Source organism: Lissotriton helveticus, chromosome 1_1 (genome assembly GCF_964261635.1).
Source record: "Lissotriton helveticus chromosome 1_1, aLisHel1.1, whole genome shotgun sequence".
NCBI classification, from domain to species: Eukaryota; Metazoa; Chordata; class Amphibia; order Caudata; family Salamandridae; genus Lissotriton; species Lissotriton helveticus.
In genome coordinates, this window is record NC_136057.1 from 1,588,376,649 (window position 1) to 1,588,404,143 (window position 27,495).

General features: G+C 42.5%; 1 protein-coding gene across 1 annotated transcript in view; it reads right to left on the minus strand.

The window, feature by feature from the left end:
• The window catches only part of ITGB7 (integrin subunit beta 7), an 887,312-nt gene that overhangs the window by 571,902 nt on the left and 287,915 nt on the right, over positions 1–27,495 (minus strand). The gene's annotated exons all lie outside the window — the stretch shown is intronic.

Here is a 27,495-nt window from a genome sequence, read left to right on the forward strand (position 1 = left end):
CGCCTCGGTGCCTACTCTAACCAGGGATCACACTCGGCAACTCTGGGCATTTGCTTGCCTCATCTCTACAACGGCCTCCCACATTCGCAGGGGATGCCTGGTTTCACCTTGGAGATACCCAGTAGGGACCATCTCACAGGGATAGCCAGGCCAGGTTACCCAGCGGTCTACAGCGCCACGACGCCTCAGGGCAGCAGTGCGCTTTACAAGACACATACATTTACATTTAGGTTGTTACATGTGATGGCTTACATTCTATCAGGGTATGCGGGCCTACTACCCTTCTAACGATGTGAAAGTTGTGTGTAAGCAGCGTTCATGAAACAGTGCATTCATCCAAGAAAGTATATGAAGTACCTCGTGCTGGTTGGTACTACATGATGTGATCCCAAAGGTCTAAGAATCAAATGTCTCAGTGACATAATGCATTAATACATGCTCTCACGGATTGTGTAAGATGGCTCATGGTGTTGAGTGTAAAATCTGAAAAAAGTTATTGCTGTCGTTATCTTCGTTATCTTTCCTGTACACATTGGTGACAGCCAGGAAAAACAAAAACTGTTGAAAGGTTTGGTGAACCGATGGCAGCCTCCCAACAACCCTTTTGTACATTGAAAGGAACCTCAGTGACTGAGGTTCCTTTCAATGTATTAAGATCACTGCTGGGTCATCTCTAAATCTGATGGACACTAATCCGTCAGGTTGGTGGAAGTGTCCTCTCCCATCCTGACGGACAAAGTACTGTCCCGTACTTGGTTATGATTAAAGACTCAAAACTGTCACTCGAATGGCAGCTCAATAATGTGACAAAATGTGCCTCCCTCACTTCGAGAGCATACAGTGGATGTTTCCCAACCTGGGCTATACCTACAGAGTTCATACCTCATCAGCCCTAGCGTGATGTGTCTATGATACACCTCTTGGACCACTAACAGAGGAGAGTGCCTTGTTTGCAGTGGTAGTTAGGAGGATAACTGAAACACTAGAGCTACAGTTGTGAACCATTGAAGCAAAAAAAGCTGCTCTCACTGAGATTCTCCATACAGGGCTCTCTTAATCTGAGCCCTTACTCCCATTTACTAAAGCCCTTCTTGATGTCCTCATGGCTACACAGTCCCGCCCATGGTTATGTTTGTCAGTCAAGTGGCCTATGGTTTAGCAACATCACCTGCTCTGGGGGTTCACACTTTCTTTCTAAGTGCCCTACATGATTGAGTCTGATTGTCCAACTCTCAACAACCATGGTAAATCCAAATTCTTTTCCGACCAATCTCACGGACCGTGAATCCAACAAAAATGATGCCTTTGTGAAAAGAATATTTTCTTCAGCTAACCTGCACTTAGATCCATTACTGTAGTTTGCTCATTAGGCTGGTACACACATGCATTACGGGAGATGGCCAGCACAATCTTGCCTGCTGTCCCAGAGGACCTCAAGGGTTTTCTGACCAAGATGGTACATGATGGCCTGATATGACAAAACATGCTCTCTGTGCTAGCCGAGACAATACTGATTGCATTGCCACTGCTATTGGCCCAGGTGTTCTGCTTTGAAGGTCCACCAAGATGAGGTCAATCAGTTTTCTGGTAACATGCAAGGATCCCTAATGAATATGCCCGTTGATAGGTCTAGGGGATCACTGACATAATATCGAGGGACATAATATCGACTATCAAAAATATCGGCGACAAAATATCGACAGACAGAATATCGACTTTGTATCTACAAACAGGTAAGTACAAAAATATCAAGTAAAAAATATTGTTTACAAAAATATAGTTTATAAAAAATATCGACTTTATTAAAAACAATGTTAAATTAAATTAATATTAAAAATTAATTACTAAAATATACTTAAAAATACTTAAATTACCTTATAATAATTAAATATTTAATGAAAGTTATAAAAAAAAATTACAATCATATTTGTTAAAACATATATATATAGTCACAAAATATAATTAAATAATATCCAATATTATTACCGTAGGATAGCGGAAGTGTAAAAATTACTATTCCCACTCCAGAGAGTGCAACAGTAGGGAAAGCGTTGGATAGCGTAGGGGTAAAAATTACTATTCCCACTCCAGTAAGTGCAACAGTAGGGAAAGCGTTGGATAGCGTAGGGGTAAAAATAACTATTCCCACTCCAGTGGGTGCAACAGTAGGGAAAGCGTTGGATAGCGTAGGGGTAAAAATTACTATTCCCACTCCAAAGAGTGCAACAGTAGGGAAAGCGTTGGATAGCGTAGATGTAAAAATTACTATTCCCACTCCAAAGAGTGCAACAGTAGGGAAAACATTGGATAGCGTTGGGGTAAAAATTACTATTCCCACTCCAGTGAGTGCAACAGTAGGGAAAGCGTTGGATAGCGTAGGGGTAAAAATTACTATTCCCACTCCAGTGAGTGCAACAGTAGGGAAAGCGTTGGATAGCGTAGGGGTAAAAATTACTATTCCCCCTCCAGTGGGTGCAACAGTAGGGAAAGCGTTGGATAGCGTATGGGTAAAAATTACTATTCCCACTCCAGTGGGTGCAACAGTAGGGAAAGCGTTGTATAGCGTAGGGGTAAAAATTACTATTCCCACTCCAAAGAGTGCAACAGTAGGGAAAGCGTTGGATAGCGTAGAGGTAAAAACTACTATTCCCACTCCAGTGGGTGCAACAGTAGGGTAAGCGTTGGATAGCGTAGGGGTTAAAATTACTATTCCCACTCCAGTGAGTGCAACAGTAGAGAAAGCGTTGGATAGCGTAGAGGTAAAAATTACTATTCCCACTCCAAAGAGTGCAACAGTAGGGTAAGCGTTGGATAGCGTAGGGGTTAAAATTACTATTCCCACTCCAGTGAGTGCAACAGTAGGGAAAGCGTTGGATAGTGTAGAGGTAAAAATTACTATTCCCACTCCAAAGAGTGCAACAGTAGGGAAAACGTTGGATAGCGTAGGGGTAACAATTAGTATTCCCACTCCAGTGGGTGCAACAGTAGGGAAAGCGTTGGATAGCGTAGGGGTAAAAATTACTATTCCCACTCCAAAGAGTGCAACAGTAGGGAAAGCGTTGGATAGCGTAGAGGTAAAAGTTACTATTCCCACTCCAGTGGGTGCAACAGTAGGGAAAGCGTTGGATAGCGTAGGGGTAAAAATTACTATTCCCACTCCAGTGAGTGCAACAGTAGGGAAAGCGTTGGATAGCGTAGGGGCAAAAATTACTATTCCCACTCCAGTGAGTGCAACAGTAGGGAAAGCGTTGGATAGCGTAGGGTTAAAAATGACTATTCCCACTCCAGAGAGTGCAACAATAGGGAAAGTAAATACTTCTTATATTATGTAAAAGAATATAAATTAATATCTATCAAAAATTAATTAAAAGTAATTACCAATTTAATATAATATAATAATTAATCAATTAAAATTACAAATTACAATTAATTGTTACTATTAGTTACCTATTCAAATTAATTACTAATTAAAAATTAATTAATTAACAATTAAAAATTAATTAACAATTAATTCAAATTAAATACAATTAAATAACTTGAATAATTTAATTAATTACAAATAAATTACTTCCCAACCTATGCCCCTATAAACTCGCAACCCGCTACAGAAAATAAATTAGTAAAATTAACATAATTAGCAATTAATCAATTAAATAAAATTAATTGGTAATTAAAATTTAATTAATTACCCATAAAAAATTAATTACCAATTAATTTAAAAAAAATACCAATAAATATTTTAGGTATTTAATTAATTATAAATAAATTACTTCCCACCCAATTCCCCAATAATCCCACAACCCGCTACAGAAAATAAATTAGTAAAATTAACATAATTAGCAATTAATCAATTAATTAACATTAATTGCCAATTAAAATGTTATTAATTACCAAATATAAATGAATTAACAATTAATTAAAAATAAATACCAATATATAAATTTACATATTTAATTAATTATAATTAAATTACTTCCCACCCTATTCCCCTATAAACCCACAACCCGCTACAGAATTAAATTACGCAAAAATTAAAAAAACAAAATTCATTATTTAAAATTAATTATAACATAAATACACACTTTTCACACATATAATACCAAAAAAACACTATAAAAAAATTGATAATATTAAAAATTAGATAATTTTAATAACCTATATTATATACTTCGATATTTTAACATTCTATATTTTTAACATTCGATATTACATTACTTACCTTCAAAACGATATTTTTGATGTCTATATTCTGTCCATTCGATATTTTGTCCAGCCTATATTTTGGACTCGATATTATGTCCATTCGATATTTTGTAGTTGATATTATGTCTGTTTACCAGGTCTAGGCTCTTCAAAGAAAAGGATGCTTCTACACTAGAATGATTCAAAGGCAGTCGTTCAATGACACAAACCTTGGGATTGTTGATGCCTGTGAGGCCATTTTCCCACCAGTTCAGGACATTCACGAGTGACTACAGAAGTCTAGATTACAGGTAACACCCCCTCTCTCAATATACAGCTGCCAGGCAGTTCTTTCAAGGGTGTGGACATGCACCAGCAGGAATTGTACAGGTTAGCAGAGACTGCAGTTTCCAAATCTTCTTCCCGTTGCTACAGTGGATACCAAACCACATTGGTTTGCTCTTAATGACTCATGCCTGGCTGGTACGAGACATGATCCTGCATTTCTTCCTCAACTGGAGTTCCACCTGGTCAGATAGATAGTTCTTGCTTATTGCTCAAAATGTCTACTCCCTTCCCGTAATTTTCTCCCAACCCACATTTCTCCTCCACCTGAGCTAATTTTGGAGGAGCACTGTACAATCCTGATGCATGAGGTCAATCTTTTACTCTCCAAGGATGCCATCGAATGGGTACCAAACTCAAAGAATGGATAAGGATGCTATTTGTGCTGCTTCCTAATTCTGAAGAAGAATCGGGGCATCAAGCCTATTCTGAACCTTGCCCATTGAATGCCTTTAATGAGAAAGTCAGATTCAAAATGCTGATACAGGCTCAGATCATGTGTGCTCTGGACCTGGGAGACGGTAGATGGTGTCCTTAAACTTGCAGGACATATATTTCTATACACTTTTCCTGCAATCCCACAGAGGTTACCTGTGGGAAAGACCATATTCAGTTTGCTGTGTGCCCCTCCATCTTCACCTTGGACCCTTGGATGTTCACCACCGCAGTCAGTCATAGATCATCTCCCGATAATGGCTGAACTCCTTACGTCATTGGGTTTCGTCGTCAACAAGTTGAAGCCCCATAGGGGTGCATAACATGGGAGCCGATGGAGTGAGGCGCAACTTCGAAGAGCTTCCCCAGCCGCGCCACTACCCGGCTCCATCCGTCCATAAACCAGAACATGGGGCCTTCTAAGGTGTGGGGCATCCCCTGAATGCATCTTGATTACATCTGCCACCCAAGGACATCTCTGTGAGCGATCCCACCAGCATCAGATGTTATTGTGCGAACTAGTCAGTGGCAGCGTCCGCAGCAGAGGGTTGATGGTGACTACTACCTGTAGGAGACTGCAGCAGGGGCCTGAAAAATATAGCACTGCTGCAGGGAGTGCACCCCTCTCCCCCTGATCCTTGCCTCACCAGCAGGCTGCAGATGGGGTGCAGCCGCAGTGCGGGAGCCCCGTACAGCAGCTGTGCTTGCGGTATTCTGCACTGGGAGTGGTGCAACCAGCTGCGGGTGAGGCTAGCAGGGAGCTGTAGATGCAGACATTTTAGACCGGTGTTGCTGGAGCCTAGCTGAATGCCATGGTCACTGCCGCAGGACATATAGTTGGCTCCTCGGTCCCTGGGCCTGGCGGTGTATGGGAGAATATTGCATAACTGTAGGAAATTAGGATCTGCTTTCATGGTTACCCCCACCTTTTGCTGGTGTTCTACTGTTTTCTGACTAGTGTGACTGGGATCCTGCTAATCAGGACTAGGGGTGGGTGGCAAATTCCGTTCTGCTAGCGGAACTTGCGAAATTTCGGCATTTTCTTGTTCCACGAAAATGTCAAAACCTCTGCGATCCACGGAGCTTTGTCGAGGCTGGGCAGGTGTGCTTTGCCTTTCTCCCCATATCTACAGTCGAAAATTAAGTGTGATGCTTGATGGAGGCCTTTGCATACTTGACTTTTACGAGCGCAATCCCCGTGCAGTTCCTGTGACCAGGAGCTTCTTTCTCCTCATCTGCTGCTCTGATCGGTCTCTGACCTTTTAAAAACACAAGAGGCATGTGAACTCGCATAGAAGCCTGCCCGTTTGGCCCCGCCCCACAATCTAGCGGTGTGCACCGTCTTTCCGCACTTTACCCACTATGATGGACAGTTCACTCAAGGGACCACGGCGCCTTTCGGCGCGATGGCAAAGTTACACACACATGGTCACTGGAGAGGCAACTCTTCTGGCCCTTTACGCAGCTGTAGTGTAGGAAAATCACTATGAACTCGCAAAGAAGCCCGCGCCCGAAAATCTCCGTGAGCACGCGAAATTCCGCGTGCTCGCGGAGATTTTTTGCTGTTTCACAGAATTTTGCGAAAGGCAATTTTGCAAATTCAGCCCACCCCTAATCAGGACACCAGTCACTGTGCTTTTTCCCTAAATTGGCTATGGTGAGTATCTTGGTACATTCCTAATTGGCTGCTGATGTAATCTAGTAAGTCCCTAGTATATGGTACTAAGATACCAAGGGCCTAGGTACACCATGGGTCCCCCATGGGCTGCAGCATATGTTATGCCACCCATAACAAACACTCCAAACTCTCACCTGCACCTCTCACAAAAGATATAAGTGTCCTTATATCTAACATCACTCCACTTAAAACTTATAAGTCACTCCTCTAGCAGGCCTTTCAGACCCAAGGGCAGGGTTCATGGTTCTGAGTGTGAGGGTGGCCCTGCATGAGCAGACCAGCCCTACAAACCCAGGAGTCCATTCTCCAGGCTTTGTGAGTGAATCAGCCGTTACGACATAGATGGGCCAATATTCATTACTTGATGACCATCTCCAAACTGACTGGAATGAACCTGGGCATGTTTGGTATCAAACATGTTGGAATCATACCCCAACACCAAATCCAGTGTTGGAGGTATGATTTCATCTATGGTAGGGCCCCTCCAAGGAGCCCTCCATGCTCCCGGGACCGATCTTACAGAGCCTGACAGTAACCTAGGGCTGCTGCTGACCACAGACACGATTCTGCCCTCCTGCTTCTGGGCCAAGCCAGAGAAGGGGAAGGTAGGTCAATAGGTTTCCTTTCACAGGGAGGTGTGGCCACCTCCCAGACAGGACGTGGTGTATTAGGCTGGGATGGGGGCGCTTGCCAGTGCCACATAGTCTGTTGGAAGGGCACATTTGGTGCCCTCCTTGCATACTCCAGTTCAAACCAGATCAGGGAGCCATTGGTTCCCCATTCTGTGGCAAAACTGGACAAAGGATATGGGAGTATCCTGCCCACTGTCTGACCCCCTCCTCTGGGAGGGAACCCTGAATCGTCCCAACCCTCATTCAGGGTATTTAAGGGCTTACCTGTGGGTGGGTCCCTAGATTTGTCGTGGTATTCGATTCAGGTCCAACTCCTCTTCTACTTCGACCGTCTGGGTACTTTGGACTTTTCTGAAGTTTGCCCTGGGCACTGAGACTGCACCCAGAAAGATCCCTGCTGCTCCTGGCCTCCTCGTCCTGCAAGCTCGCTGCAACATCTGTGCCCGTGCTCCCTACAGGTCCTTCCCAGGTCTGTGGACATCAAATACAATGGAAGGAATCTTGCTTGGAGTGAAGGAGTCATCCCCCTGCATCCGAAGGCACTGCAACACAGCTGACCGCTTTGCCGACCCCGGACTCCCACGGACTCCACGAGGCTCAGCAACTCAGGTGGTGGTCCTGTTCTTCCTCAAGACTTGAACTGTCCTCTCGTCAAGTTGAGTCCAGTATCTCTCATCGGGGTATCTACAACTAAACCCCTGTGCACCACGTTGCTCCATCGCTTCACCCCACGGCAACTGCATTGGTTGTACCGACCAACTCGTGCCAATAGAGTCGGATGCATCGAAAGGTTCTGTCAATGTGTCTGTTCCCGCTATAACTGATCGGCGCCAACGCGGTTAGTTGGAATAGACAGACTCTGTCATCTTCAGCTTCACTGTAGCTCGGGCAGAGCTACTGACGCAGTGCAACAGTGCGTGAAGCTCCTCATCACCTTTTAACCAACATCCTTGATTTCGAGTGGCCTTAATCTTCCGTGCCTCCTGGTCACCCCTGGGTGGCATAGACTCTGTCCCCTCTGCTTTCAGGTACTCTTCGACTCAAACTCATGTGTGGGTTCATGACTCTTTTCATCCTTTGGTGGTAAGACTGCAACAGCGATGTACCCATTGAGTAGTATTGAGTACATGGTTGTGTATCCTCTTTGCACACAACCGCCGTGGGATTTCTAGTCTCCCATCTGCAGGGAAATCGTGAAATTCTGGGAGGGGCTGCTAGATGTTAAGATCAATCTATCCCCTACCCTGATGTTATTAGGCACGGATTGTGAGTTGGGGCTGGCAAAAGAAGCAGGCGCTCTGGTATTCATTTCGATTGCGGTGCTCCGGATTCTTATCTCCGCTGGCTGGAAGGACACTACAGCTCCGTCCTTCCAAATGTGGCTCCCCAGATTGTTGGGTATGCACAATATAGAATCCTGTTTGTATAACCATAAGGGAAAAAACCAGGGAAATGGATATGAATATCTGAGCACCACTCGAAGGTTGGAGGGATTCCAGATTATAAATTGATTAATTGTTAATCGTGTTAGTGCTCATATACTGATGTAGGAATTGAGTAGACTTTTATAGTTGTGGTTGTGCCAAACGTTTTACACATTCTGTATATATTTGTCAGGTGTTTTATCTCTTTCTTTTATTCCTCCGTGCAAAAACTGATTCTATACTATGTATTTGTTTACCATTGATCCGGGTTTTATATGCCATGACTTTGCTATTTTTTTAATGATAATGTTTTATGGCATAATGAAATGTATATCTTTTGTACCAGAAAAGTCTCAATTAAAAAAAAACTAACAAAAAAAACGCGGCACACAAATCTAAACGCAACATATTGCAGCGCACCTTTGGGCTGTTAAAACGCATGTTCCGTTGCCTCCACAAAAGCGGAGGCGCACGCCAGTACTCACCCCTCATCTGCTGTAAATTCATTGCAACTTGCGCAATGCTGCACAACCTTGCCACTAGGAAAGGAACAGCCATAGACTTAATAGATATTGAAGATGATGATGATGAATTTGCACACCCTGAGCCCAACACAGCAGGAGTGGTGCCAGCAACAGATGGGAGACAAAGATGGGCAGAGATCACACGCAACTATTTCTAAGTAAGTAGGGAGAAACAGCCAGTTGTTGTATGTACCCAACATAGTTTTAACATCTTGGCACTACGGCAGTACAAAAAGGCCCAAATGTGCCAGTCCAATTGTTGCCATCCATTAGAGAAGTCCTGGGTTACTTCACCCATTCTAGTTCAGGGAGTTTGGGCAGCATCAGTGTCTGCGGGCATGCCCACCGATGCTGGATGCCATTGGCTGGCTGTCCACACTGGCTGTCTGGGCAGTGGCAGCCCCATGCCACCTGCTTCTCCTCCGGGTGTCAGTAACAGGGGGGGTCATGCTGCTCCTACTGGTGGTCTCCTCGCTCTCCCCCACATCCATAGCAGCAGTATTTGCCGACTGAGCAGTCAGCAACACCTCAACTGCACTTGTCACCCTCACAAGGCCCCTGGAGACTTCACTGCTGCTGTGTGCCAGTCCCTCCTGCATGTTGACGCAGCACCTGCAGAGCAGGGAAGTGGCAGTGGCTAGCCGGTTCACTGCCCTTGTGTGTTGTTCAGACCTCTGCCTCTCCCTGCGCCTTGTTGCCCTGTCCTCGTCCAGCTTGCTGCACAGCAGCAGCACTGACTTGGACATGTCCCGCATGCCTGCAGCCATCTTCCTCATTTCCTCCACTATTGAGCTGATGCCCTTATCAATGTTTTTTACATTTTCATTTAGGTGCTTAATCTGTCGTTGGACCGACTGGATGACCTTCCCCTGCATGCGCTGAACCTTTACCATACTTGCCTCCAGGCCGCAGAAGACACCAGGACCCTCGCCATGTTGGTTTTGACTGCTGTCCCTGGCTCTGCAGCGTTTGGCACTTGTGTGGGCCCCCTCGGCGGTGGACTGCTGAGGAGCATTGCTGTCCAAAACTGTCACGGTTGATGTGTAACCCCCCACCGTGTCTTCGGCTGAAGACTCCATTTCCTGGAGTGTGCCCACAACATGCCTCCTGGTTCTTTGCACTGCAGGTGTTGTTGCAGCCGGTGACGCTACCAGTTGAGGTGAGGACAGGAGTAGTGGTGAGGCCAGCTGCTGTGGGGAGGCCAGCAGCTGTGGTGATGCTGGCAGGTGTGGCGAGGCTGGCAGTGTTGGTGATGCCGCTGTTGCTTGTGTGGTGTGCCCTGCACTGGTACTCGCCTCCTGTGTGCCTTCCCGCCGGGGTGCACTACCTTCATTGTCCTTGGGACGGCTGCGAGATGTCTCGCTTGTGGACAGAAAATCGTACATTAGCTCTGTGGCTCTGCAGCCCTGCTTATACAATTACATTCTCTTCTCTGAAACACTGTCGCTATTGCCTTAGCGGGCTCATCACTGATGTGTCGCATGCCTTGTTGTTTGGTGTGTTGTCTGACATGGTAGGTGTATACTAAAACCTGTACTGGAGTGGGGCTCACACTACCACATTGGGGAAGGGGATAGGGGAGGGGAAGGGGTGGGGGTGATTGCTGTGCATGCTTCTTACCTTTTTTGGTGGCAGCTCGGGCTTAGCTGTCTGCATCCCCAATCCCACAGACGCTGTCTGGCTCTATAGTGGACTCCACCAGCTCCTCAAGCTCAGTCAGGGCAGGCTCCCTGTTCTTCCCTCCTCCTGTGTGCCTCTCTTGTTTCTGGAGCTCAGCCATCTTTCTCTTTGTCCCGCTCCGGAGGTCATATCACCTCTTCTGGAGGCCGTCGATGTCCTGTGGGGTCACTGCAATGGCATTCACCTTTGTTTATATAGCCAGCCAAATCTTCCTTTTGGCAGATTCTGCCACCTACAGGGACTGCTTGCCAAACAACTTGTGGTGTTCCTTCACTACCTTCTCCACAAGGACCTGCAGCTCCATGGTGCGGAATTTCACCTTCCTCTTTCTCTCTGCTCCTTCCCTTTCAGTGTCCTTGCTTGACATTGTGCTGTTTTCCTGGAGTAAGTATCCCAGTGTCTCAAGGACTCTGCTCCGCTCTCCCAGCCTCTCCAGCAGCTTCAGATTGAGTGCACCTGCATGGTTGTGGCCACTTCCTGGTTGGGAGGTGGGGTGGTTGCACCGAATTGGCTGATTCCTTAATTGTTTCTTTTTTGATTTACCGATTCGGTATTTACCGATTCAGTATTTACCTAATCGGATTTTACCGATTAGGTTTTTACCGATCGGTGTTGGGGATTCGGTATTTCTTTACCGAATTTTACGGATTCTTTAAATATTACCGAATTTTTACCTACATCCCAAATACCGAATTTTTATTACCGATTCGGTCAAATTCGGTAATAATCGGTATTTAAGATTCGTTATTTGGGATTTACCTACATATGGCCCTAAGTCTTTAAATGTGATATCTGCCAGCAGATGAAAGGTTCCACCATGACACACCCGGCGCAGACACCATTATTAAAATCAGACAAACCTCTTGCATGTGTTCACAAGTATATCTTGGTAGCAGTGGATTCATGCTCTAGATTCCTAGGGGTTTGGCCTCAGCGCTCGGCTGCCGCTCGAACTGTTATCAAAGATTTGCAAGTCTTTATATGGACATAAGCAGTTGGCACGTTACATTCTGATCGTGGCTCAGCGTTTAGCTCTCAGGCTTACAAAGAGGCCATGGAAAGTGGGGGTAGCATTGCGGTACTCCTCTCCGTACTATCCTGAGGGAAATGCAGTTGTGGAGAGGAAAAATCAGGACTTAAAGCAATCTTTAACAGCTACGGTATTAGGCAAGGGTGGTAGTTGAGTCAAACACTTATATGGGGTGCAGAGTGCCCTCAACTACCTGCCAAGAAGTTCTCTAGGGGGTGTACCTCCTTACAAAGTCCTATTTGGGACAAGAATGTGGGGACCTGATCTTGATTGTGATGGCTCAGTGGCGGATGAGAAACCATTTGATGTCTATGATCGTTTGGCAGTTTTACAGGATCTAAATGATTCCAGGACACAATAAAGTAACGTCCACATGAAACAGACTGCCACTGGGGAAGTCTAGGTAGTCACGGCAAGACTTGTCAGGATCCCAAAAGTCGGGGATCTGGTCAGAGAGAAAATAGTGGACAAAAAAGAATTTGGGCCATACTACAGAAAGCCTGTACCGGTCCTAGCAGTACAAGGAACAAGAACTGTACTTCTGCCGCCTCTTGCCGGGAAAAAGGAGAAAAGATTTGTCTCAATAGACTTAATCAAACCACACTATGTGGCCGATACTAAGCAGTAGGCCTCGTGGACTCCACAGTAGCAGACGCCCTCCTCGCGCTACAATGCAAAAGGTTCAAACAGAAATACTCATCATGTTTAAAGAACCTCCTATACGGAATGAAGGACTATGCAACAATGCCTTGGAACTCATTCATCTTGAACCCGAAGTTCAACTTCAAATTCAAACTCAAAATAATTACTAGGTTGCAATTAGACCAAATACATATTTCTACATCAACATGCCTCGACGAGAGCAAAATACAATTTCAACAAATCCTGATGCAATTCCAACAATTGATCGAACTGCTTCTGGTTACTTCATGAACTTGTGCATTTCCCTTGGATCTAAGTGAACCGGAAACTACGCCACACTAACAAACAAGCAAGCAACAAATCAAGAACTTTCTGCACTTTCTCAAAAAGACATACCTGGTATCCCCTTGGGTAGAACTCTGGTAAATTACTTGGATACTGTTTTTTCTTTTCTGCCTAGGGTTAGTCATAACTTTTAGCATGCTTATTAACCCCTTCCACACTCATGACGAGCTGGGCTCGTCATGAAGTAGCCTCCTCGCACGCTCATGACGAGCCCAGCTCGTCATGAATAATGGGAATCATCAAATCTCAGCACAGGAGGGGAATATGCTGAGCATCCATGGGGTTAATGGAAGATACCGTCAGCGAAGCTCTACAGCCCAAAAGGTCAACATGATTTTGAAGCCACATCAGCCGTCACATCGTGAACAAAGAGACTCATCATCAGTGAATATCACCGCAGTTCCTATACCGGACGGTATAGTTTGGGACAAGGTTGATTTTTACATATTCTGCCCTACCAAACTTTTAAAAATTTCTCATGTATTTAAAATTTCATTAAGTGATATTATTAACTCCAGTACATTTTCTGATGATTGGGACACTGAAACTGTTAATAACATATTGTCTGATTTAGAGAAAACTGCTGCATTTCCGGATACTGAAATGTTAGAAAGTACTTCAGACTTTGACACTTTGTACTGTTACCAAAATTATGGTAATCATTTCTTACACAAATCTATAAAACCTATAAATGTTTTTGAGTACCATCAGTGGGAACATTGCCCTACACCACCAAAAAGTAATTTGCAAACATTTGCACAGAAATTTTCATATTTTTCAGGTTTTAACACAACTGACTGACAGGTTTACTCTGCTTACTTTATTGCCCAACTGTCTGAACAGGGTTTGACCTATGGAAGAACACAATAGACTTAAAATTGGTCTGGGGTTCTAGGGACTGGCATGCCTCATTCCACAGCAGATGATATTTCTAAATGACACTGTGCAACAAACATCTTGTCTTGGACTAGCCAAGAACAAGGACCTGAACACACCTAAGTTTTCAATACCATCACAGATGGAGGGGTGGCAACATTCTACTTCACAGGAAGGGGCAACAGTAGATGACATTTTACAATACAATAGAACAGACCCTAATCGGAAAGAGTGGTTGGTTTGGCCCTTACACATGAAAAGATGTCATAAAAGATTCTTGGGTATCACCGAAGGGTTTAGTATCCACAGCCAGACCCACGCTATGTAGAAAGAGAACACCCAGGGGTAGTGACATCCTACAGTGTTGGGAAGTTGTGCCTTGATTGGTTAGAAACCTCAACACTAACAGAAGTGAAATAACACTTATACTTACTCACGCAAGACATGGATCTTAGGGATTTTGTACAGGTCCCAGGACACACCGTCAGAAAACGTTTCATGCATGCTGGCATTTATGCTGCCTGTAATGAAATTTGGAAAATATCCCAACAAGAGGCCGCAGAGAGAATATGGGAAATAGACTGTATTAACTTAGAAAAATCATTAGCTGTGGTAGACATTGGGTTAACAACTTTGACCTCCAGGATATATTCTTTAGGCAACGTTGTGTCTTCTGCGATAGACATCGTAGAATAAGATTTGACCATTTTACAAAACGGGCAATCTTAGTTGCGTTCTATTATGCTGGATGCTGCAATCTTTGCGTGCTGGCTATGTGACTTGGCATTTTATCAACAGTACGTCTCTGTTTTCTGAATATAATCTAACAGATAAACAGGTTGAAATGGCACGAAGGGGAGCTAAATATACAATGCTGCATATTGAAAAACTGGATAGACTACCATTTACAGTGGTGGAGTAACCATCAACAGAATGGCTAATCCATGGCCACATAACTCTACCGGTCACTACTTTTCAGTTTCAATGTTGCCTTGAGCAAAGGCAGGCAGGCAGGCAGGCAAATATTAAAAAACTGGGTAAGGAATACATTAAGGAATCCTGGGGATTACCATATAGATTGCTATGCCAGAGTGGGGATCGAGAAATGTTTCTAAGTGGTACAAACTGCAAGAACACTTTAAGCGGTTCTCTCATGTGCCAGGACATTTCACTGCACAGAGCATGTAATGGTTCGGTAGCGAATTTGTCTTGCCACATGAAAGGAACTCGAGCTGCCGTGACTGCTCTTGAATGGGAGTTACTTGATACTGAACGATCAAGATTGCTGTGGGATACTTTTTCACAGGCCAAAACGTCAATATCGCGGTCATCGCTCTCTTCTGCTGATTTTGTGATTATTTCGTGAATCGCGAAAAGCTGGAGGGACTGACTATTGCAAAATGTTAGAACTGTAATATCCTTTTATATTCACTGTACTGCTGATCATATATCTCTGCTACTATCTAACGGTTGTCGCAGCACATACAATATACACTAGAAGAAAAACAGTGCAATAAATACTTATTGTAAACACGCCCGATTGTTTCTTCTGTGTAACTCCCTGAGACCAAATAAGTGAGCACAAGTGACTGAACGAAAAGTAGTACATTGTTTTCACGATTCTGATGGATCAGGGTTGTCATGATCTAAGGTTGCCAGAAACCATTCTCTCCCCAATAAGAGGCGATTCTAGTGGCACTGTGAGCTATCTAATGCAAACAGGCCAGCATAAGCAGTGGGGGTGCTCAGAGTTAGTCTGCCACCAATCCTACAGTTTATGTTATCCAAACTCGCAGGTCTTGCATGGGTACTATAGGAAGTACACAACACTCCCATAAACCTATTTGCCCACTTTTAGAGATCTATAAAGTACAAACAAGGGGTGCCCTAATGTACGGGCCTGAACTTTTAGGGTATTGTTCTCTCAGAAATTTTACCAAGTCAGAGAACACCTTCATCAGGCAGCTATTTGGTTTACCTGCCAGCTCTCCCCTTACACCACTTTGCTTGGATCTGGGGGTTGGACCAATTGCAGAAGAAACCACCCTCAGACCTCTGACGTATTGGTATCGCATATGGGTAACCCCAGAATTGGCTGTGTATAGGGATGCGCTAAAGGAAATCCTGGGCCTGCAGGGCACAGGAAAACTGCAGTGGCTAGCGTATGTCAGGAACTCATTTGCAGAGATGGGCAGAGCGAGTTTATGGCATAACCCTGAGGAAGCTTGTACCACAATCTCCAGAAAAGATCTGGTTTGGAGCTTCAGGGACTGTCAACTTGCCCATTTACAGGGGAGCTCAGAAAGAGGTTCACTGACAGTTGCATTTTTGAGTATAAAAGACGAGTACATCTTAGAACCTGCACTGGAAGAAATACAACCTGCACTAGCCAGGAAACTGTATATACAGTTCAGACATGGGGTCTTGCCGCTTCGTGCCTTTTATAACAAATGGGCATGTGCACTTTCTCTAGGCTGTGTGGCCTGCAACAATGCTGAGGAGTCAGAGTTGTATGTATTTTTTTGGGATCACTGACTAAATATCGAGGGAAAAAATATAGACTACCCAAAATATAGATTCCAAAATATCGACAGACAAAATATCGAATTCCTATCTACAAACAGGTAAGTACCAAAATATCGAACCCAAAATATCGTTTCAAAATATATGCTTTGTAAAAATATTGAATTTCTTAAAAATAATGTAAAATTAAAAAAATAGCTAAAATAAATAGCTAAAATATACTTAAAAATACTTAAATTACCTTAACATTATTAAATAATGAATGTAACTTATAAAAAAAACATACAATCATATATGTTAAAACATATATATATATATATATTAACATATTATTACCGTAGGATAGCGGGAGTGTAAAAATTACTATTCCCACTCCTGGAAGTGCAACAGTAGGGAAAGCGTTGGATAGCGTAGGGGTAAAAATTACTATTCCCACTCCAGAAAGTGCAACAGTAGGGAAAGCGTTGGATAGCATAGGGGTAAACATTACTATTCCCACTCCAGAGAGTGCAACAGTAGGGAAAGCGTTGGACAGCGTAGGGGTAAAAATTACTATTCCCACTCCAGAGAGTGCAACAGTAGGGAAAGCGTTGGATAGCGTAGGGGTAAACATTACTATTCCCACTCCAGAGAGTGCAACAGTAGGGAAAGCGTTGGATAGCGTAGGGGTAAAAATTACTATTCCCACTCCAGTGCGTGCAACAGTAAGGAAAGCGTTGGATAACGTAGGGGTAAAAATTACTATTCCCCCTCCAGAGAGTGCAACACTAGGGAAGGGGTTGGATAGCGTACGGGTAAAAATTACTATTCCCACTCCAGGGAGTGCAACAGTAGGGAACGCGTTGGATAGCGTAGGGGTAAAAATTATTATTCCCACTCCAGAGAGTGCAACAGTAGGGAAAGCGTTGGATAGCGTAGGGGTAAACATTACTATTCCCACTCCAGAGAGTGCAACAGTAGGGAAAACGTTGGATAGCGTAGGGGTAAAAATTACTATTCCCACTACAGAGAGTGCAACAGTAGGGAAAGCGTTGAATAGCGTAGGGGTAAACATTACTATTCCCACTCCAGAGAGTGCAACAGTAGGGAAGGCGTTGGATAGCGTAGGGGTAAAAATTGCTATTCCCACTCCAGAGAGTGCAACAGTAGGGAAAGCGTTGCATAGCGTAGGGGTAAAAATTACTATTCCCACTCCAGAGAGTGCAACAGTAGGGAAAGCGTTGAATAGCGTAGGGGTAAAAATTACTATTCCCACTCAAGTGAGTGCAACATTAGGGAAAGCGTTGGATAGCATAGGGGTAAATTTTACTATTCCCACTCTACTGAAAATAAATTAATATAATTCACGTAATTATCAATTAATCAATTAATAAAATGTAATTACCAATTAAGAATTAATTAATTACAAATTAAAAATTAATTAACAATGTATTCAAAATAAATAACAATAAATAAACTAACATATCTAATTAATTATAATTCAATTACTTCCCACCCTATTCCCCTATAAACCCACAACCCTCTACAGAAAATAAATTAATATTATTCACATAATTATCAATTAATCAATTAATAAAAATGTATTATCAATTCAGAATTAATTACCACTTAAAAATTAATTACCAATTTATTCAAAATAAATACCAATGAATAAATTTACACATTTAATGAATTATAATTAAATTATGTCCCACCCTATTCCCCTATAAACCCACAACCCGCTACAGAAAATAAATTAATATTATTCACATAATTATCAATTAATAAAAAATAATTATCAATTAAGAATTAATTAATTACCAATTAAAAATTAATTAACAATTTATCCAAAATAAATACCAATAAATTAATTAACATATTTGATTAAACATAATTAAATTACTTCCCACCCTATTCCCCTATAAACCCACAACCCGCTACAGAATTGAATTACGCAAAAATTAAATAACATAAAATTAATTACTTCAAATAAATTACAAAAAATATACACTTTTCACACATAAACTAACATACAAAACACTACGATATTATAAAAAATTCGATATTTTTAATGACCTATATTATGTACTTCGATATTTTGACTTTCTATATTTTTAAAATCGATATTACATTACTTACCTTAAAAACGATATTTTTGATGTCTATATTCTGTCCATTCGATATTTTGTCCATTCTATATTTTGGAATCGATAGTTGTGTTAGTCTATATTTTGGAATCGATATTTTGACCATATGCCATTTTTTTCTGTCCTGGCTACAGACATCCTAGATGCCATGGTTAATCCAAATATTTAGTGATTTGGGGACTAAACACTGTATAGAGGCCTTCATGCTGTTGAAATACAACACTCTCCCTACAATTGTATTTGTGGTGTCACAGTTTCTACTCTCCATGTGGTGTGTGTGCAAGTCACTCCTGGAAGCCAATGTACAGGATTAAGTTGATAAGGCTTTCTCTATTTTTAACCTGGCCCCTGCCATTTATGTTTTTCATTTTTTGTTTTAGCTTCAACTTTTTTGTATCATTTGTACATTTTATTATTCTGACCCCATGAACATGTTGCTATGTTTACTGTTTATTATTGGGGCGCTGGATAACAGCTTTCTATAGTAACTTAGGACCCCTGGGCATGAGTCTGGGCCCTGGTAGATGTTTATTTGTATTTTTATTTTTTTGATGCACTTGCACTCTTATGGTCTAATGACCGCAATAAAGTATTTTTGAAATTGAAATTGAAAAGTTACATAATTTAGCAAATGTATCCTTCATTAGGATATCCAGTCCTACCTCAGTAATTGTGCCTAGGTCGTTGCCACCACAGTGCACAATCATGAAGTCTGGATGCTGGCAATCTGCAATGCTTTCAACCAAAGGCAGCAATTGATGCCACTTTAACCCTCTCTGGCCAACCCAAGGATATCTTCAATATCCAATCCTATGCCCCTGTCAATGTAACTCTTTCTAGCACCCTCTCTGGCCCAAAATGCAAAACTATGGCCAGAAACCAGACTCTGACCATTTTGGAGATAAGCAGCTCACAGGAAAAGGCTGCAGCAGAATGAGGCAGTTTTGAAGTTGAAAGGCAGTGACAATGGAGGACAGGAAATAAAATATAAAAGCAATGTTTGATTGGATGGTGGAGATTTGCAGGGAACTAAAATTAGGTAGTGACTTTAATAAAAAAAAAGTAACTAACTGTGATTGTATTTGGAAAAATTAAAATAAATAGTTAAGTTGTTTGGGATATGCTTTGACTTGCTAACAGCCAACCACAACTGATACAGTTAATGTGAAACTAGTATGCTTTTGAGAGAAAGTCTTGTGAACTTTTAACCTACTGGTAGGCAGAGACTATTGGAAACATGGTTACTATGGAAATGAAGCTAAAAGAGTGTGGGGGAAGGAAACATAGGAGACTGCAGTGTGAAACTGAAAAGCGACTGGTGTACAAAAAAGTGCTTAGCAGGGTGTGTATGCCTTGTAATTGACAATATTTTGCAAAACTAAATATAAATGATAGCATTAAAAGCAGAATGTTGAATGCATTTAAGAGGCTGAATGGAGACCCGTGGTGTAGCTGCAGTTCCTCAAAAAAGCCAACCAAATTGGGCTTCTTTACAGGAAACATGGAAAGGGCAGAAAAATGGGGACTATTATAAGTGGCATAACGAAAATAAAAGATTAAAGGAAGTCTGTGATTTGCTAAGTACAGGAGTGTGAATGAAAGCACAGTGGGAAGGGCAGCCATTATTGGTATTTTTGTACTGAGAGTAAAGGGGGACTGCCATATTTCTGACTTGAGATTTGTAGTGAAAATCGATATTATCAGATAATAAAATACAAGATGGACAACAGCAAAGAGATTTTACAGGTATGTAAATTAGGTTGAACTATAAAAAAGTATATTTAAAATGTTTTATGAGTGTATATACACTGAAAGAAAATGTGTAGCTTCTACACATTATAGTAAAAGGCAAACTAGAATTGCTATACTGAAAATTTAGTTATTTTTTAAGCCAGTGTGCATGAATGTGTTTGAAATAAATGTGAGTGCTTGCTTATAGTATGTAATCAAATAGTATGTAATTTGCACACACGTACACAGCCAGTTACACTTCCATAAAAAAGACCTATGTATCCACCACTCATATAGCCAGACAGTGACTGACACACTCAGTCATGTACCAATAAAAGCGTTCACACACCCATTTACTGACCTATACATCCACTTACATTGTCATTTACACACCCATATAGGCACTGCCACATGCATGGACACACCTATACAGCCTATACAGCCACACACATACGCGCCCAGTTATACATCCACTACAAAAGGGGGTGGTGATGGACGGAGCATTTGAACCAATCAAACACTCACATCCAGTCAAAAGATCTGGGTTTGATCCATCACCGTTCTTTAGCCCACTCTGCCACCCCAGTTCAGACATGGAACTGGGGTGGCAGAGTGGGCTAAAGAACGGTGATGGATCAAACCTAGATCTTTTGACTGGGTGTGAGTTTTTGATTGGTTCAGATGCTCTGTCCATCACCACCCCCTTTTGTACCGCTTTGGCCGCCATAAGTGTGGCAGGGTATGCTCAGACGTGAGTCCCTTGCTCACTTTGCCACTGGATTCAAGCAGGCCGGGCTGAAGACGGCTGGAATGCCAGAAACCGGGCCTCGGAAGCTTGTTTCCGGTCCAGGAAAGGCATGGCTTGGCAGTTCGGGCTGGACTGATCCCATGAGGCACAGGGTCAGACTGATTTACATTTAGCCATGTCTGAACTGGGGTGGCAGAGTGGGCTAAAGAACGGTGATGGATCAAACCCAGATCAGTTGACTGGGGGTGAGTGCTTGATTGGTTCAGATGCTCCGTCCATCACCACCCCCTTTTGTACCGCTTTGGCCGCCATAATTGTGGCAGGGTATGCTCAGACGTGAGTCCCTTGCTCACTTTGCCACTGGATTCAAGCAAGCTGGGCTGAAGACGGCTGGAATGCCAGAAACCGGTCCTCGGAAGCTTGTTTCCGGTCCAGGGAAGGCATGGCTTGGCAGTTCGGGCTGGACTGTTCCCATGAGGCACAGGGTCAGACTGATTTGCATATAGCCATGTCTGAACTGGGGTGGCGAGTGGGCTAAAGAACGGTGATGGATCAAACCCAGATCTTTTGACTGGGTGTGAGTGTTTGATTGGTTCAGATGCTCCGTCCATCACCACCCCCTTTTGTACCAGTTATACATCCAGCCACCCACCCATACAACCACTCATATACCTGTAAAACCATACAGCCACTCACACATCCAGTCAGACAGAAACAGAGGCACTTACACATTCATTGTTACCCCCACAGCACTTATGTATCCACCACTAACTAAGCCACTTGCACACACAGACATACACCCAAAACACAGAGTAACGCAGCCAGTTACCAATCCTTACTGCCATTTATATACCCATTAAGACACTCCTACCGTCACTAACACACCCAACCACACACCCACACAGGTACTTACATATCCAGTGACACACTCACAGAGGCACTGATACACCCACTCATATATCAACTCAACCACTCACACACCTAATCACCCACTCATGCAGCCACTCATATAACCATTTATACACCCATACTCTGACACTTACACAGCCTCTTACACACTGACATAACCATTTATGTAGCTACTCACTTGCTTATAGTATGTAATCTAATAGTATGTAATGTAAAGTTAAATATATTCTATATTTGCTTTTCAGATATCTTCTTGTGTTTAAAAAGGAATGGAAAGTGGATACAAATGAACAATTATGCTTGTTGACAGCATCCATAAATTTGGCAATAGATTACATTTTTAGAGAAATTGACATATGGCATTTGTTACAATGAGTCACCATGTCTTGCAGTTTTAGTGAAACAGTAGGGATGATAACCATCTTTTCGGATGGTAAGGTTACCGCAGATGTTGCAGCTGCTGCTGATGATTCACCACTTCTCTCATCATCCTGTCATACGTCATTGTATGTATGGTTTTCAGATGTTCCACATCGAGTATGTGCCATGTGAATACTCCTTCCCCGTACCTCCCGAAGGTTTTTAGCTGCTGCACTTATTGCATTGGATACTTTTGCGACAACTTTATTTTCTCCTGAAGGGATGGAGAAATATTTGCAAACGTCGGAAGACTTCGTTGGAGCTGTTAAGTCTTCTTCTACTTCGTCCTACCCCGTCTCTTCTGTTTTCAGCAGAAGACATCCTGACTTTAAAACTGTACTTTTTAAGGAAAGCCAAAAAAAGTATGGCGGTGTGGTTCAGTCTGTCTCCAGAGAGATGTGAAAACCCAAATTACTGATTTAGGGTTTGCAGTGTGCGTGGGGGGAGACTTACTGTATCCAATGAGAATATGAGGTTTGGGTGTGTTCCTGGTATCATGATGACTCTGCAGTGGCATCGCGGTGAATTAGCAGATTTGACCAACACACGTAAAATCAATATGTTGTAAAGCACAGAGAGGCTTCCAAATATTAATGAATGGATATGGTTTCTCTGATGTAAATGATCAAATTTGTGGGGTTTATATAAAATATGTATATGTTTTTTTAAACATTTTGTCAAATCCGTAGATCCACTGCAATTTTGTCACAGGAACTAGTAACCATGAATTACTCGTATGGGCTCCGTTCTCAAATTCGCTGTAGCTCCGTGGATCCATAAAATGAATTAAAAAAAGAGAAAACCTTGGTATATTGCATTTTTTGTCGACCTACATGTTACCTTACCTTGATTTGTTAATTATTACTTTTCAAATGAATAATAAGAAGGAATGTGTGAATAAAATGTGTTTATAAACTTGTTAAAAATGTATATTACTAAATTAAACTTATAGGTAAAATTGTGGTACAATTTTTTTTTAAGCACTGGAATTCACTAAAAAAAGAAAGGTTACGGGGGCATTATAGTTAGGCAATAGCATTAAGAAACCATAAAATATTCACAGCAAAAAACAAAGGTTACAGGTACATTATAGTTAGGAAATAAAATTAATAAACCCGTATAAGTTCACACATACAAAACCATAGATATTCAGCAGTTATAGTTACCTGAGCTAACTATAACTTTCACCCCAGAACTGCATTGCTTATGACCCTACATATTACATCACTCATGACCTGGTCAGTGACATAACTGATAACATCTCAAATGACATCACTCATGCCATCATTCAGCAAAATAAACTTCAATATACTTCATAAAATTCCATTACAATTTCTAAACATAAGAAGGTGAGAGACGTACACCACAGAGCTCTCTGTAACCTTATCAACTACTAAACTCACTTATCACCTAAGAGACAGTTCCCGGCATAGTCCCGTCTCTTCTCAAACACTACTCTAAACACTAATGACCAAAGTAAAACGTCTAACCTTATAGGGTAGTCTATTGCAAACCACAACAACACCATTCATAAACCTGGAAAAAGGTTTTAGTGCAAATGTCATATTTACATAAACCACAACAACACACTACCAGTAGAGAGGTCTTAGTGGACAGGCCAATGTGTCACAAACCACTTGTACAATTATTCCTCATCCTGTAGAAAGGTGTGAGCAGAGAGGTCAGTCTGTTGTAAATGTCTACTACACTGAACCATCACCCTAGAGAAAGGTCTTAGTGAACAGATGAATTTATTGCAATCTACTACTACAGTCATTCATCACAAAAGAGAGAGGTCCAAGGAAATTGGTCAATATGTCATAAAACAGAACTAGCCATGACTGTGGAGTGAAGTCTTAATTAGCAGCTTAGACTTTCATAATTCACTACTATACACATACATCAGCAGGGGGCATGTGTCAGTGTAGAGGCTCGTTCACTGCTAAATAGTAAACCCACTTTAAAAAATAGATGATAGCTCAGATGACATGTTAGAATTAGTATCCCTCATTAGTAATACAGACAGAGCAGTAATTTATCTTATGCAGCAGCCTAGTATATATCATTAAGTCTCAGAAACTTTTACGAAACACTTGCACTCACTGGATAATGTTATCAGTGATGTTATATGAGATGTCATCACTGATGTCATAATTGATGTCACTGACCATGTCATGAGTGATGTAATATGTGAGGTCATAAGCAGTGCATTGGCGTAGGAACTAGTTAGCTCTGGTAACTCTAACTGCTGAATTTCTATGGTTTTGTGTGTGTAAAATCTAAGCCTAACTATGATGCCCATGTTACTTTTGTTTTTTTCAGTGAATGTATAAGGTTTAAAAAAAATCTATTTCCTAACTATAACGTCCATGTAACCTTGGTTTTTTCAGTGAATTTCTACTGTTTTTGAATACTGTTTCTTAACTACAATGTTCTTGTAATGGGGCGTAAAAGAGTCTAAACATGCTACTTCTGTGCATGCAAAGACATGAGGACCTTCCTCCGGCAACTATTTTCTCAGAAAAGGTTCATTCAGAGCCTACCACTCCTTCCCTATAAGAAGCATGTCTCAAACGTGCCTTACAGTCTTTACCGTTAATGACAAAATCATAAAAAAATGCCACAAAGTCCACAATTCTATTCTCATTGATGATGGCACCACCAATGACTTCTTCGTTGACAACAGCGTCTACTGTGACATCATCAAAGGTGACGTTTACCACAGCCTCATCTCCTATGATCGTCTCCTCTTCAACACTGTCATAGACGATTATAAGAGCAAGGATATTAAAGCGACCATCGATGAAGATTCATCTTCTGACGCCCCTCCTCAAGTAACCGTTGACCACGAAGTTCCCTTCAATGGCACAGTCCTCACCGGCGCAATCTCGTTTGTAATTGATGCCACAATAGACGACGATGGTTTCATCGACAATGATACAGTTGATGATAGTTTGTCCACGCTGATACCGTCAACGACTGACGCGTCGTCGATGACGCCCTTGACGATGCTGTTGATGATGATACCGTCTACGAGGGAGTCGACGATGATGATACCGTCGATGACAAAAACAATGACTATTGACCAGTCGCCAATGCCATAAACGAAGACTACTGTAAAGACGACATCTCCTCCATTGTCTTTAATCCCTGTACGGAATAAATCTTGTGCAGACACAATTCTTCTGGTCCACACCTCTCCAAATCAGGTGTTGCCCTCCCCACCTGCACACCTCTTAGGTGAGGATGACGACTCCGATGAGGAGGGTCCCTTTGGAGTGGCTCTTAAGCCATCCCAACTGCATGTAAAATGCCAGGACATTGAGGATGGTGAAAAGAATAGCATGAGGAGCACTATTACTCTGTGAGAGAACACTCAGAACTATACCAAGATAAGTATTCAGTCGAAGACCAACAAGAACCTTTCATTCCAGTACCTATGTCTCTGGTGAGCAATTTGCAAAGTATGCTACAAGACTATTACCGCAAGTTTCCACCATCTGCACCTGCGACTCCTAGACCACAAACACCAAAGCTTGTGCCTTTTTTGCAAACCCCTACACCGCTTCCATAGCCATCACAATAATTGATGCACCGGTCGCCCCTCTTCCAACGTTAGCGGATACCTCAGCTGACACCCCCTCCTGCTAATGCTGCTCGTTCTATGGATGAACACAGAGAATAGGGTGAAATAAGAGACAATACCTCTGTTCCTAGTGAGTGAGAAGACTATCTAATCCCCACTCCATTCCCACCATCTGCAGCACCAGTAGACTCTCTGCCAGAGGACATTGTTGACTACCACAATTTAATGAAGAGGGCAGCCAAATAATTTGAACGTCCACTCCTCACCTAACAAGCAGATTGGTTCCTCTATGATTTTAAGCAACCTATGAAAAAATCTGTGAGGCTTATTCCCATTATTGATTTTATTTGGCAATGTGGTCTTAAAGCCAAGAAGAACCTGGCTAGGGTTTCAGCAGCCATCCCAAGATTGTTAAAAAAGCAGAAAGCCCCTGATTACTCTCCAACTTGTCTGATTGGGCAACTGAAACCAGACTCAGTGGTCTCCCATGCGGCACAACATTAATGTAAAAACTCGTCCACCTCAATTTCCACTCCTCCAGACATGGATGGTCATAGGCTTGACAGTATCAGGAAGAGATTCTCCTCCATGGCAGCCACGTTGGTCAGAGCAAAACATTCCCTGCCTATCTAAGGACGTTATGACCGCCAAATGTGGTCGGATAGGTCCATTTACATTGACTAGTTATCAGGAGAAGCCGAACTGGAAATGCTTAAAATTCTATAAGAGGGTGAACGAAAATCAGCAGGGATAATCGACTGCGCCATCGATGTCTCTTCAGTGGGATTCATGCAACTGGCGGGTGCGGCTGCTCTCTGCAGACAAGGATGGTTAAAATCCACTTCCTTCCACCCAGAGATTCAAAGTAAAATATTGGACATGCCCTTTAACGGCGAATCGCTGTTTGGCAATCATGTGGATGATGCGCTTCAGTCCATCAAGGCTGACACGGATTCAGCAAAATCCATGCAGGCTCTAATATTTATGAAGCAGCTCTTTCAAGGAGCCAGGGCAGAGGCGCTTACTCCTTTATGGGTGGTTGCTAATCCTACAAACAACAAAATGAGTCCGACCAGACACAGTACCATCTGCAGTATTCACAACAGCAACAATATAGACAACCACCAGCGGCTGCAGATAAACATTCAACCAGACGAAAGCTATGTGCTTGCGGCAGAAATTCTAATAGGAAACAGTGACCACAACTTAGTGCCACCTAACACCCCCAATCATCACCAAGTCGTATTGGAGGTCAAATTTCAAACTATCTTCATCAGTGGTCCAAATTTCTAAAGAAACAATCTTTCTGCATGGTGACACTCCAGGATATACCGCACCTTCTCAACAAAGAACATATAACAGCCCTGGACCTCCAAGACGTAAACGTGCACATCCTGATACACCCAAAGCCCAGCTAATTCCTGCTCTTCAAGGTAGTCTGCATCCACTAGCAATTCAAAGCCCATCCATTCGGACTAAAATCTGCACCGCTCATTTTCACCAAGCTGCTGCACCAGTGGCAGCCCATCTCAGACAGACTGGAGTCCAACGGCCAGATTCATCATACTGAAATCGGCTCGCAAAGGGCCAGATTCTGAGAATCTGCAGCCACATGCATCATTGTAGGAATTTGCGATTCCTAAATTGCGAAAATTAAGG